Source organism: Staurois parvus, unplaced genomic scaffold (assembly GCF_062004578.1).
Source record: "Staurois parvus isolate SC_StPar_1 unplaced genomic scaffold, SC_StPar_1.0 ptg000306l, whole genome shotgun sequence".
In the NCBI taxonomy this organism is placed as follows: domain Eukaryota; kingdom Metazoa; phylum Chordata; class Amphibia; order Anura; family Ranidae; genus Staurois; species Staurois parvus.
The window spans coordinates 1,293,309-1,305,598 of record NW_028318102.1 but is presented as its reverse complement, the minus strand read 5'-3'; positions in this window follow the sequence as shown (position 1 = coordinate 1,305,598).

Genomic DNA, 12,290 nt, shown 5'->3' with positions numbered 1-12,290 from the left:
TTCTCATACGAATAAACATTTATAACATTTCTACCTTTCCCTTACTAAAAACTCTTTTCTTTCCCATCCCACTATTCCCCCTTCCCACCCCTCATCCCCCCTCCTCCCCCTCTGCAGACTCTAACCCATTCTAATCTCTTGAGGCTTGTTAATTTCTTTGCTAACATCCTAGTTCATATTTTCCTATATTTCTCTTTCAATCCTGCTCTTTCCCACTTTTCCCATCTCCTAAAATAAACTCTCATCCTATCTTCCTGCATATGGTATGATTTTTCCATTCTACCTATCTGGTTTACTCTATTAATCCAGTCTTCCTCCTTCGGTACCTCAGCTTTCCGCCAAAACTTGGGTATCAACCCTTTCGCCGCATTCAAGAAGTACCAGATACCTGAATCTTTATATTTATTTACAGATGTCTCCACATTGTGTAGGAGGCACGTCGTTGGGTCTAACCCTATGTCAATTTCAGTTATTTCTTTAATCAATTTGACTATTAACTTCCAAAAAACCTGGATTTTCGGACATTCCCACCATATGTGAAACATCGTGCCCATCTCTCCGCATCCTCTCCAACACATATTTAAATTTTCCCCATTCATCTTGTGCTCTACACTTGGTGTAATGTGCCATCGTGTGACACACTTATAATTAACCTCAACCTCTCTCATACTAACATTATCGTGTATCAATCTAAACATCTTTCTCTGTCTATCTTCATCAAACCCAACTCCCATATCCCTTTCCCATTTTGTGATAAAAATTAACTTTGTGTTTGTGTCTAATTCTGTGAGTATTCTATACACTTTAGAAATACCGTGCTTCCCATCCCTACGTGTCTCTAACAACCTTTCAAACATATTCCACTCCTGTTTTATTCTCAGGGGTTTCGGTAGATTTCCAATAAAACATTTCAATTGATGATATTTCCACTCGTCTATTCTAATAAAAATATCTCCCTTCTTCTCTATTAAATCTTTAAGTGGTCTCAATTCCCCCTCCACCAAAACATCTCTCAGTTGGGTGTCCTCCTTTCTAAACCATCTCCCTGATATCTTATTCTTTCCCGGGGGAAAGTACTCAGTATTTGTGAGAGGCATTAATATAGAGTTAAATTCCCATTTCATATTTTTGTGTAAATTGTCCCATACCCTAAAAACATTTAAAGTATAGGTACTTGTGCTTTCTTTAATTCCCCTGAACTGTGGTGGAACCCATATCATCTGACTCAGTCTAATGCCACTAAGATCATTTTCAATTGTTACCCAACTTTTCCCCTTATAGTTAAATGTCCAGTCATATATTCTAGCTAAAACCACTGCTTTATAATATCTCTTGACATCTGGGAGACCCAATCCCCCTTTCTCTTTAGTCCTACTCAAAGTTTCATATGCTATTCTAGGTTTTTTATTCTTCCATATGTATCTTGTTAACATTTTTTTCATTATCTTAAAGAAGGCTTCTGGGATTTTAATTGGTACCATTTGAAATCTATATAGTATTTTGGGCATAATTACCATTTTGACTAGGTTTATACGTCCTATCCAAGATGGATTTCCTCCTTCTAGTCTTTTTAAGTCTTCCCTGATCTCATTTATCAAAGAGATATAGTTTAATCTATACAAATGCTTAGATGAGGCAGTGAGTTTTATCCCTAAGTATTTTATTTCTTTTTCTTTCCATATAAAGGGGAAATCTTTTTGTAATTTTTCTTTTTCACTCTTTGGTATATTAATATTCAGGATCTCTGTTTTCGATGGATTAATTTTTAAATTTGATAGTTCACCGTACTCTTTCAGAATCTTCATTATATTGGGGAGAGTTATTCGGGGATTCCCCACATAGAACAGTAAGTCGTCTGCAAAAGCCGCTACTCTATGTTCTATGGATTCTATCTGAATTCCCTTTATCGATCCACTATTTCTTATTATTGACAGCAGGGGTTCGAGTGATAATACATATAGCAGAGGGGACAGTGGGCAGCCTTGTCTTGTACCATTAGACATTCCAATGGGTTCTGATCTCTCCCCATTTACCGTGATGATTGCAGTAGGCTCTCTATATAATTTACTTATCCATTCCCGCATTCTATCACCTATCCCCAGCGCTTTTAAGTTGTCCATCATAAAGCCCCAGTCCACTCTATCAAATGCCTTTTCTGCATCGATTGACAAGAGCACCACCGGGGCTTTCCCTTTTCTACTTTTCTGAATAAGCATCAGGGTTCTCAAGCCGTTATCTCTACCTTCTCTCCCCGGTACAAAGCCCACCTGGTCTCCGTGGATCCATTCAGGCATCAGATCCTTCAACCTGTTTGCTAACACCTTTGCATACAGTTTAGTGTCAGTATTCAATAATGAGATAGGTCTATAGCTGGAGCACTGAGATGGATCCTTTCCCTCCTTGTGAATAAGTACCACATGGGCCTGTAGGGATTCTCTCCTCACTTCCATCTCACCTCCTAGAGCATTCATATATTTCTCCAACTTGGGTAACAGTACTTTACTAAATTTCTTATAATACTTAACTGTATAGCCATCCGGGCCTGGGCTTTTTCCTCCCCCTGTGCTTTTTAATGCTATTTTAATTTCTTCCTGGGAAATTTCTGCGTCTAGGAAGTTCAGCTGTGCTTCACTTAGTTTTGGTAATCCCGCATTTTTTAAGTATGTCATCTTTTTTTCATTAATTCCCTCTTGAGCTTCTTTTAGGGGGGCTTGGGGGCTAATATTATATAACTTTTTGTAATACTCCGTAAACACTTTAATAATCTCTTTATTTGAATGGACCAACTGCCCCTTTGAACTTTTTATCTTTTCTATATAGTTCCTATTTTTCTTTTTATTCAAAGCTCTCATTAGATATCTTCCTGGTCTGTCTCCCCATCTATATCTCTCATTCAAAACCCTGTTGTATACTCTTCTCTTCTCCTCATCCATCAACCTCTCTAGCTCATCTTTTTTATCCAGTAACTTCTGTCTCGTATCTTTTGTTATTTTCTTCTTATGGATCTGCTCCAAGTCCGATATTTCTTTTAATAGCCCACTGACCCTCTCTCTTCTCTCCTTTTTCTTCCTTGCTCCTGTCGCAATCAGGATTCCTCTTATAAATACCTTATGGCTTTCCCAGACTGTAGCTATCGATACTTCCTCTGTTTCGTTCTCCTTAAAGTATGCCTTAATCTCTTTCTCAATTTTCTGAACTACATCCTCATCCAGAAGAAGAGCCTCATTTAATCTCCACCCCAATCCTCCAGTCCACCTTCTTCCCCATCCCATTTTCATTACGACCGGAGCATGATCCGAGAACGTCCTTGTCTCTATGTCAATTTTAACCAGATGATCTATAAGTTGGTGGTCTATTAAGATGTAATCTAATCTCGAGTATATCTCGTGTGCATTAGAGAAGAAAGTATAGTCTCTGTCTTTCATATGCGTTATTCTCCAGGTGTCCACTAGTTGATATTCATGCATCACTTTTTTCAAAGCTCTCAGAGATCTACTCCCCTCTCTTTGCACAGAAGAGGTATTATCCTTTTGTGGGTCCATACAGAAATTTAGGTCTCCAGCTACTATCAAACGCCCTTTTTTAAATTCCATTAATTTTTTCAACAGGCCCTTCATATACATCTCCGGGTTTTTATTAGGGCAGTATATATTGGCTAAAGTGCACTCAATCCCCTGAAGTCTACCCTTTAAGAATAAAAACCTCCCCTCCGGGTCGGTTCTTCTATCCTCCAGCTCAAATCTCATATTCTTTGCCAGACCTATTGCAACCCCTTTTGCTCTTTTAATTGGAGAATCTGCATAGTACCATATTGGGTAGTGTTTGGATTTCAATTTCACATTTGCCTCTATCTCAAAATGCGTCTCCTGTAAAAATACCACTGATGTCGCCCTATGATGTAACTCATTAAACAACCTAAATCTCTTCCCTGGACAACTCAGCCCGTTCACATTATACGTTATAAACTGTATTTCTTCCATCATTCCCAATTAACTCCATCTCTCTTCCAGATTGCCTCTTCCTCTTTATCCCTTCTGTCCTGCAGAGTATTAACCCAATACCTCCTCCCCTCCCTCCCACCCAAATCCCGTCTCTTCCCCCCTCCCTCCCAGACCACCCCCCCGCCCCACCCCCCCACCCCACCCCCTTTTAGGCCTTCTACCTGCCTTTCAATCATTTGTGGTGAAGATACCACCTTTGATTTTTTGTTTAAACCTTGGGGTTGAACTCCTCCCATGTACGACTTACCCACCCTCCAACCACCACCAATTCCCTCGCTTCCTTAAAATTTTTTAACCTTAACGGGACACTTTGGGGAGAAAGTTAGGGGACAAGAGAAAAAAAAAAAAAAAAAAAAAAAAAAAAAAAAATACTCACTCTATCCCAACTAACTCCTCACTACCTCCCCCCTACCTACTTCCTGCCATACTTCTTTTCCCCCAATACCTATTTCAATCTCTGTTTCCCACCCACTAATCCTCATTCTCTGCAATTCCAGTCTGTCACAGAAGTCTCTTAAGTCCTCGGGAAATCTCATGTATGCTGTAACACCGTTCTTCCATCCGATCAGACACTCTGGGTTACCCCATCTATAATGGACATTTCTTGCTCTCATCTGCTCTAACAGGGGCCTCAATGCTCTTCTTCTCCACAAAGTCTCGTACGATAGATCCGCAAAAATCTGGATATTTATATCTCCATAATTAATAGAAGTTCTTCCTTTAATCCTTCTCCAAATCTCTTGCTTATCTCCATGATTTTGCAGCTGAACAATCAAATCTCTTGATTTTTCCTTCCCGATACCTTGTTGGGGCTTTCCTGATCTAAAGACTCCATCCAGTTTAATTACCTCTGTTTCAGGTCTATCCATAATATAGTTTAACATTTTACAGACTTTTTCTTGCAGTTCTCCCCCTTTCAGGATATCAGGGAATCCTCTTATCCTCAAGTTGTTTCTCCTAGACCTGTTCTCATGTACTTCTATTTTATACTGCAGTTGTTTTTGCATATTCCTCATCAAAGCGGACCTTTTTCCTAAGTCTGAAATGATATGGGTATGTTTGTTGATATTTCCCTCTATTTCTTCCGTTCTCTTTAGCAGATGCCCTAGATCCTGACGTATATTTGTCATTTCTTGCTTAATAGTTTTTTCCAAGTCCTTGAACATTACAGTCATCTCTCTTTTGTTCGGCACTTGCAAATCTTTTTCAAGATCTTTCCTCGCTAAGTTTTCTGTCCATTGTTGGCTACTACTATCCAGACCTATTGACAATCTGGGGCTATTCTTCAAGGTAGTTTCCATTTCCCCCTTTTCATTTCCACTATAGGCCCTTTCTGGAGTCGCATTACCCTGGGAAGTAAATTTTTTAATTGAGCCCGTCTGTGACCCTTTAAGCCCACTTCCTTTAGCGCTTTTATTCTTCATATCTTCTGCACTTAGTATAGCTCTTAAAACAGCAGGAGGCTTTAGGCAGTATATTGGGGTATTAATATTAAACAGTCTCTGCCACTTTAACACTTCATTTTCTTATTTCTTTTCCCAGGTCTCTTCTGTAGCCACTTAGTAATTTCTCTTTCCCTTTTCAATTCTGTTTTCACTTTTCCAATCCCCTGGGAATCCCCTTTCTCTCTTTGTTGGTGGTTAGCAGTCCTTCCCACAGTTCAACACAGTTACACAATTATATGTGGGATCATACATATGGACTCACCCTCCTTCACTTGTTCCCTCACCCAGTGAGTCGACTCAGATCTTCAGCCGTCCACTCACCGCACTCATCCAATGTCTCTGGGGGATTCCTGCAGGGTCTTCTGTAGATTTATGTGCTCTGTCGCCTTCCACTCCTGTGCTGCTGATGATTTTATAGATTTACAGCCGGCATCTCTGTTCTCCTGTCAGGGAGCCGGCGTTTGTCAGGGAACCGGCCGGCGCCTCTGTTTCCCAGTGCGGCTTTGCGGCTAGCCAGCGTGGTCACGCCGCTCTGCTCCGTCTCCCCGGCAACCCGACAGCTGGTCCCAGGTCTCCGCGATACAAACACCGCCCGGAGCTCCGCATCCGCACTCGCCGTCTTCTCCCCTCAGCACGCCGGCACCCTCTCCCCCTGGGGACCTCCTCGCTCAGGTAGGGCTTCGGGCATTAAAATGCTCTCGTGGTGGTGGTCTCCTCGTGGGTTATCGGAGAGCACTCACATCGTGCTCTCCGACGCCGCCATGTTTAGGCTCCTCCCCTGTATGAAAGTGGTTTTATACTCTGGTTTATTTATACTCTGGTTTCTCTTCAGATCGTATAAATCTTTCGCCTTTTAAGTGTTTTTTAAAGCCAGAAACTTTGTATGTTAAATTAAAATAGTTTTGAGGCATGATGTGATTAGTTTTGTTCTACACAATTATACAGTTGAATGAACATTTTAAAAGAGTGGTGATTCCATACTTTTTGCCACGGGTTGTATTTTAGCAAGCATTTAGAGATGCCGCACATTCAGCATATATGTTTAACATAAATATGCACCTATGTGTCTTTCATGCCAGGACATGCATCCATATACCCTATATTCTAGTCCATTTTATTCATCATCCTCTCCTTTTAGCAGTTAAATCTTCCATCTGATATACATTTTTCCTTGTTTACTGAGATGTAGTGGAAGCTGATTGGTTGACTAAACACTTTTGATCTTGTTAAAAAATATTCAGATTTTCCTTTGAAATGCCTTCACTTCACACTTCCTGCAATTATTGATAATAATAAGGCCAACTGTAGTGTTTCAGCACACAATTGCCAATTATTCATTTTACCAATTAACATAAGACTTGGATGTTTAAATACTACAGTTGGTATTTTATTTTGAATAGAATTAGCAGAGGAAGAATCTGCCAATTCTATCAGTCTCAAAGAATTTCCTTTTAACTCCTTCCCTCCGGTTGCACTCACACATGAGGACTCTATTTATATGCACTACTGTGCAAAATTTTTAGGCAGTTGTAAAAATGTTGTAAATTAAGAATGCTTTCAGAAATAGAAGTGTTTTTTTCCAGTAGCAGTTTTAATAGTTTATTTTTTACCAATTGACTAAATGAAAAGTAAAAGAAAAGAAACCAAATCAAATCAATATTTGGACTGACCACCCTTTGCCTTCAAAATAACATCAATTATTCAAATCTTCTAGGTACACATGCATACAGTTTTTGAAAGAATGGCAGGTAGGTTGTTTCATCTTCGAGTACTAACCGCAGATCTTTTGTGGGTGCAGGCTGCCTCAAATCCTTCTCTCTCTTCATGTACTCCCAGACAGACTTGATGATGTTGAGATCATGGATCTCTGGGGGCCAAACTATCACTTCCAGGACTCCTTGTTCTTCTTTACACTGAAGTTAGTTCTTAATGACATTGGCTGTATGTTCAGGGTTGTTTTCCTGCTGCAGAATAAACTTGGCATCTTCCTGATGGATAAGTGCTGCCTGTATTTCTCAGCATTTTTTTGAGGACATCATTGATCCTGACCAAATCTTTAACTTTATTTGCAGAAATGCAGCCCCAAATTTGCAAGGAACCTCCACCATGATTCACTGTTGCCTGCAGACACTCATTATTATACTGCTGTCCAACCATTCAGCAAACAAACTGACTCCTGCAACACCAAAATATTTAAAATTTTGACTCATCAATCCAGAGCACTTGCTGCTATTTTTCTGCACCCCAGCTACTGTGTTTTTGTGCATAGCTGAATTGCTTAACCCTGTCTTCATGCTGGAGGTATGGCTGTTTGGACGCAATTCTTCCATGAAGACCACTTCTGCCCAAACATCTCTGGACAGTAGATGGGTGTACCTGGGCCCCACCTGTGCTGATGGCACTGCTGGACATCTTCCGATGTCAAAGGGAAGTAAGCAAGATATATCTTTCATCTGTTGCCTTAAAGTGGAGTTTCAGTGAAAATAAAAAAAAATAAAAGTCAGCAGCTACAAAAACTGTATTTGCTGACTTTTAAAAAAACAGACACTTACCTGTCCCTCAATCCCACGGTGTCCCCCCGCAGCCTGTTTCACTGGCCGCCCTGTGTTCCTGGCACTGACATCTTCAGTGCGGGCACTCGACTGTGATAGCTTGCGGCTTCACAGCAGGGTGCCCACTGCGCATGTGGTGCGAGTAGTGCTGCGCTTTGTGAATGGTCCCATAGTCTTTTGGGACCTGTCACATGTCCCAGAAGACTACGGGGAGTGAGGGGGAGAAGACAACTTCTGCTTTCCATCACCTAGGTGATCACAGTGGAAGTGGGAGCGGGTACCTGTCAATTTTGGGTACTCACTCCCCAAAGGTACCAATCCTTAACGGGGTTTGGTGAACCAGTCCTTAAAATGGAACTTTTGGGTGGAGCTCTGCTTTAAATTTCCTCAGTGGATAACTGCTTCCACGGATTTAAACATTGCCCTTTTTTTGTGCCTCTTCAAAAGAGCTTGAACAGCATATCTTGAAATCCCAGTTTGCTTTAAAATGTTAGCTTGGGAGAGACCTTACTGATGCAATGTCTACTTGCTGTGGTCAGTCTTGCCATGGCGTATGACCTGTGACATGAAACTGTCTTCCACAAGCTCACATTAGTAGCAGATTTTGGCTGTTTCTCACCCAGTTTTAGGTTTCCTGCACAACTGTTTCTGTTTCATTTAACCACTTGAGCTCCAGAAGATGTAACCCCATTCATGACCAGGCTATTTTTTGCAATACGGCTCTGCATTACTTTAACTGAGAAATGTGCAGTCATACAACTCTGAACATAAATGAAATTTATGTCATTTTTTTTCCCACAAAAATAACTTTCTTTTAGTGATATTTTATCACCTGTTCTTTTTTTTGCGCTATAAATGAAAAAACACTGACATTAAAAAAAACACTTTTACTTTCTGCTTAAAACATTTCCAATATAAAAATGTAAAAACTAAATTTCTTCATAAATTTAGGCCAAAATGTATTCTGCTACATATTTTTGGTAAAAAAAATCCCAATAAGCTTATATGGATTGATTTGCACAAAAGTTATAGCGTTTACAAATGGTGGTATATATACTAGAATTTTTTTTTCTAATACAAGTAATGGTGGCGATCAGTGACTTATAGTGGGACTTCAATTTTGCACCGGACAGTCTGACACTAACTGACACTTTGTGGGAACCAGTGACACTAATACAGTGATCAGTGCTAAACATATACACATATGTCACTGTATTAATGACACTGGCTAGAAAGGGGTTAAACATCTAGGGCAATCAAAGGATTAATTGTGTTCCTAGCCAGTGTTTATGTATTTACTATGTGCTGTTTTTGATAGGCAATCTGCTAGATTTTATACCCTGAATAAAATCTAGCAGATCATTGTTGACATAATACATCTCTGCCTTGTTTACATAGGCAGGAGCTGTGTTATGTTAGTCTCCTTGGCGATCAACAGGTGTTGGCACTCATCCATTGGCCGGCAACTGTTGATCAGCTTCTGCTGTGTCAAATCACAGCAGAAACGACTCTCCAGCAGCAGGCACGTGTCCCCCAGTGGCAGGAGTGCAAAATCAAGTTTATATATGTGATTTAGCACAGAACATCCGCCTTGTAGCAGTAAATCTGCTATAGGGCAGACGGCAAGTGGTTAATGACTGTATTTCAACCTAAATATGAAATTGGTGATCATTAGCACCTGCTTGGTATAATTGGTTAACTGTACATCTGCCACTGACTTTCTACAAGCGTACAAAGTGTGCAAGTGTAAGAATTGATTCTGCTTTGCAGCCAAATGGTAGTCACACCAAATATTGATTTGAGTTAGATTTTTCTTTTCACTCACTCTGCAATTTCTAATTATTTAAAATTAAAACTAAAGAAAACGCTTCCTCACCTATGAGGAGGTTGGATCACTTACTGCCCTGCACAGATTCCCATTCTAGGCATACCTGCAAATTAGACATTTTTTGAACCCACTGGGTCGCTCAACCCCGTGGACTAGACCCCTCACCTCATTAGAGACGTTCTGCAACAGCAAGAACCCACAACATCATGTGATCTCGACAATACATTCTTCATTATTCTCATACCAATCTGAATTTACTAGGTCCTCCTGTCGAGCATGTGAGAGGGACTTGGATATGCACTTCTCGACGGAGGAGTGGGAAATAATCTGTACAATACAGCAGCTCAAGAAAATGGGTTTAAAATTTTAACTCGATGTTACAGAACTCCTTCCCTCTTTTGCAAGTTTTACCCTTCATTTTTCAATTTACGCAGGGGATGTAACGAGGAGGAATCACAATATCTGGTGGACAAGCCAAGATTCAAATTTTCTGGTGGAAAATCCACGAGATTATTGTAGCTGTTGCTATGGATACTTTGGACTACTACCTTGCATTGTACCACCGCCACCATACATCTTTTTCAAAAAAATCTTACTTAAAGTCACTTGCTATGTTTATGGAACGAAGCAGATCTCAAGAATAGGAAGCCTGCCAGACAGTGTATACCATTTCACTGGCGCACAGTTCAGATCCCGACAATAAAGGGATGGTTTCACAAGCTCAGTCATATATAGGACATTGAAAAGCTCGCTATCCCTATCTACTGATTTTCCATCTTAGTGGAGACCAAAACTGGGTTTGCTTTTCTGTAGTAAGGGGGGGCAGGGAGTGGAATGAGAGAGCAGGCTTCCTGTTTTTGAGATCTACTGTCTTTGTTTCCCCCTCCTCCCTAGTTTACTTCTCTAGTCCCTCCTTCTCCCTTCCTTCTTTACCCCACACCTAACCCTCCCCTCTTTTTCATTTCCTCTTCTATGAGATTGCTCCTCATGGTATCCCACTACAACCTCCCAATGTGAAGCGCCATGCTCTATATCCCACCCTTCATTCTGTGAAACTTAATTACTTTATCGTTCTATTGTTTACCTTTATATGTGACAGTTGCACTTTCTATTGTGTATATGAATGTCATCTGTTATTTCTCTATTTTGCTTAATAAAGATTATTACGTAAATAAAAAATAAACAGTTAAAATATATATTTTTAAAACATTCTTACTTTACAGTATTTCTTCACACTTGCCTAAAACTTTTACACAGTACTAAATAAAGGGAAAACAGGTGGCGCACACACCTAGTGCATTATCCAAGGTTTATTGTAAAGAGTAAAAAATAATAAAAACATACTCACAAATGAAGCATGTATCTAAAAAGCATAGAAAAATGACGATGGCCACAACGGCAGGCAAGGTGTCCTCACTGTCAGTGCGGTCAAATGGCTGATGCGTTTCGGGGACAAATCCCTTTCCTCAGAGCTAATGACCAGCCAATCATTAGATGTGGTGACAGCTTTAGTTTTCTTTTCTTGGGCTTTTTTCCCTTTGTTTTCAGCTGGTGATTTGAACAGTAACACACCTCAGGTATGAGAGGGCCCAATCATTAGATGTGGTGACAGCTTTAGTTTTCTTTTCTTGGGCTTTTTTCCTTCTCGAGGGGCTGTGGGGCTAGAGATCTAATGATTGGCTGGTCATTAGCTCTGAGGAAAGGGATGCGTCCCTGAAACGCGTCAGCCATTTGACCGCACTGACAGTGAGGACACCTTGCCTGCCGTTGTGGCCATCGTCATTTTTCTATGCTTTTTAGATACATGCTTCGTTTGTGAGTATGTTTTTATTATTTTTTACTCTTTACAATAAACCTTGGATAATGAATTAGGTGTGTGTGCCACCTGTTTTCTCTTTATCCAGTGGCTGATTTCCTCGTCTGAGGAGGGCTGCACCCCTGAAGCATTTCCTTTGGTTTTCGCTGTCCTGATACCCTTGGCTTCCCTTTTGGCTGTGCATATCCTGAGGCGCTGGAGAGTACATACGATATCCGGTTTTGCACAGTACTGTTTATATACCTTACTCATGCACACACCTCTTACCTGTTAAACTCCTTGGATCTGATCTCTTTCTTGACCCGACCTTAGTACACTGCCTTTCTTTGACATTGGCTGTGTTTTCTATTACATCCCTGTCCACCCTCTGCTTTTGATGCTTGGATCTTGTTGCCCCTGGATATGACCTTTGGCTACACCCCTTAATTTGTACAAGGTCCCTAGCTCCTCTTCATGTTGTAACAGACTCCTGTTTACACCACGTAATCTGGTGCTTAAATTTCTGAGGGAATTCAAATATGTTAACACATGGAAAGTGTCCTAGAAAGGTGGATGCTAAAGGTAAAGCATATTGTAACAGTGGTTGTCTGCACTTTACCAGACCCATAAGCTGGCCATACATGGATTGAAATTCAGCCTGTTCAGTAG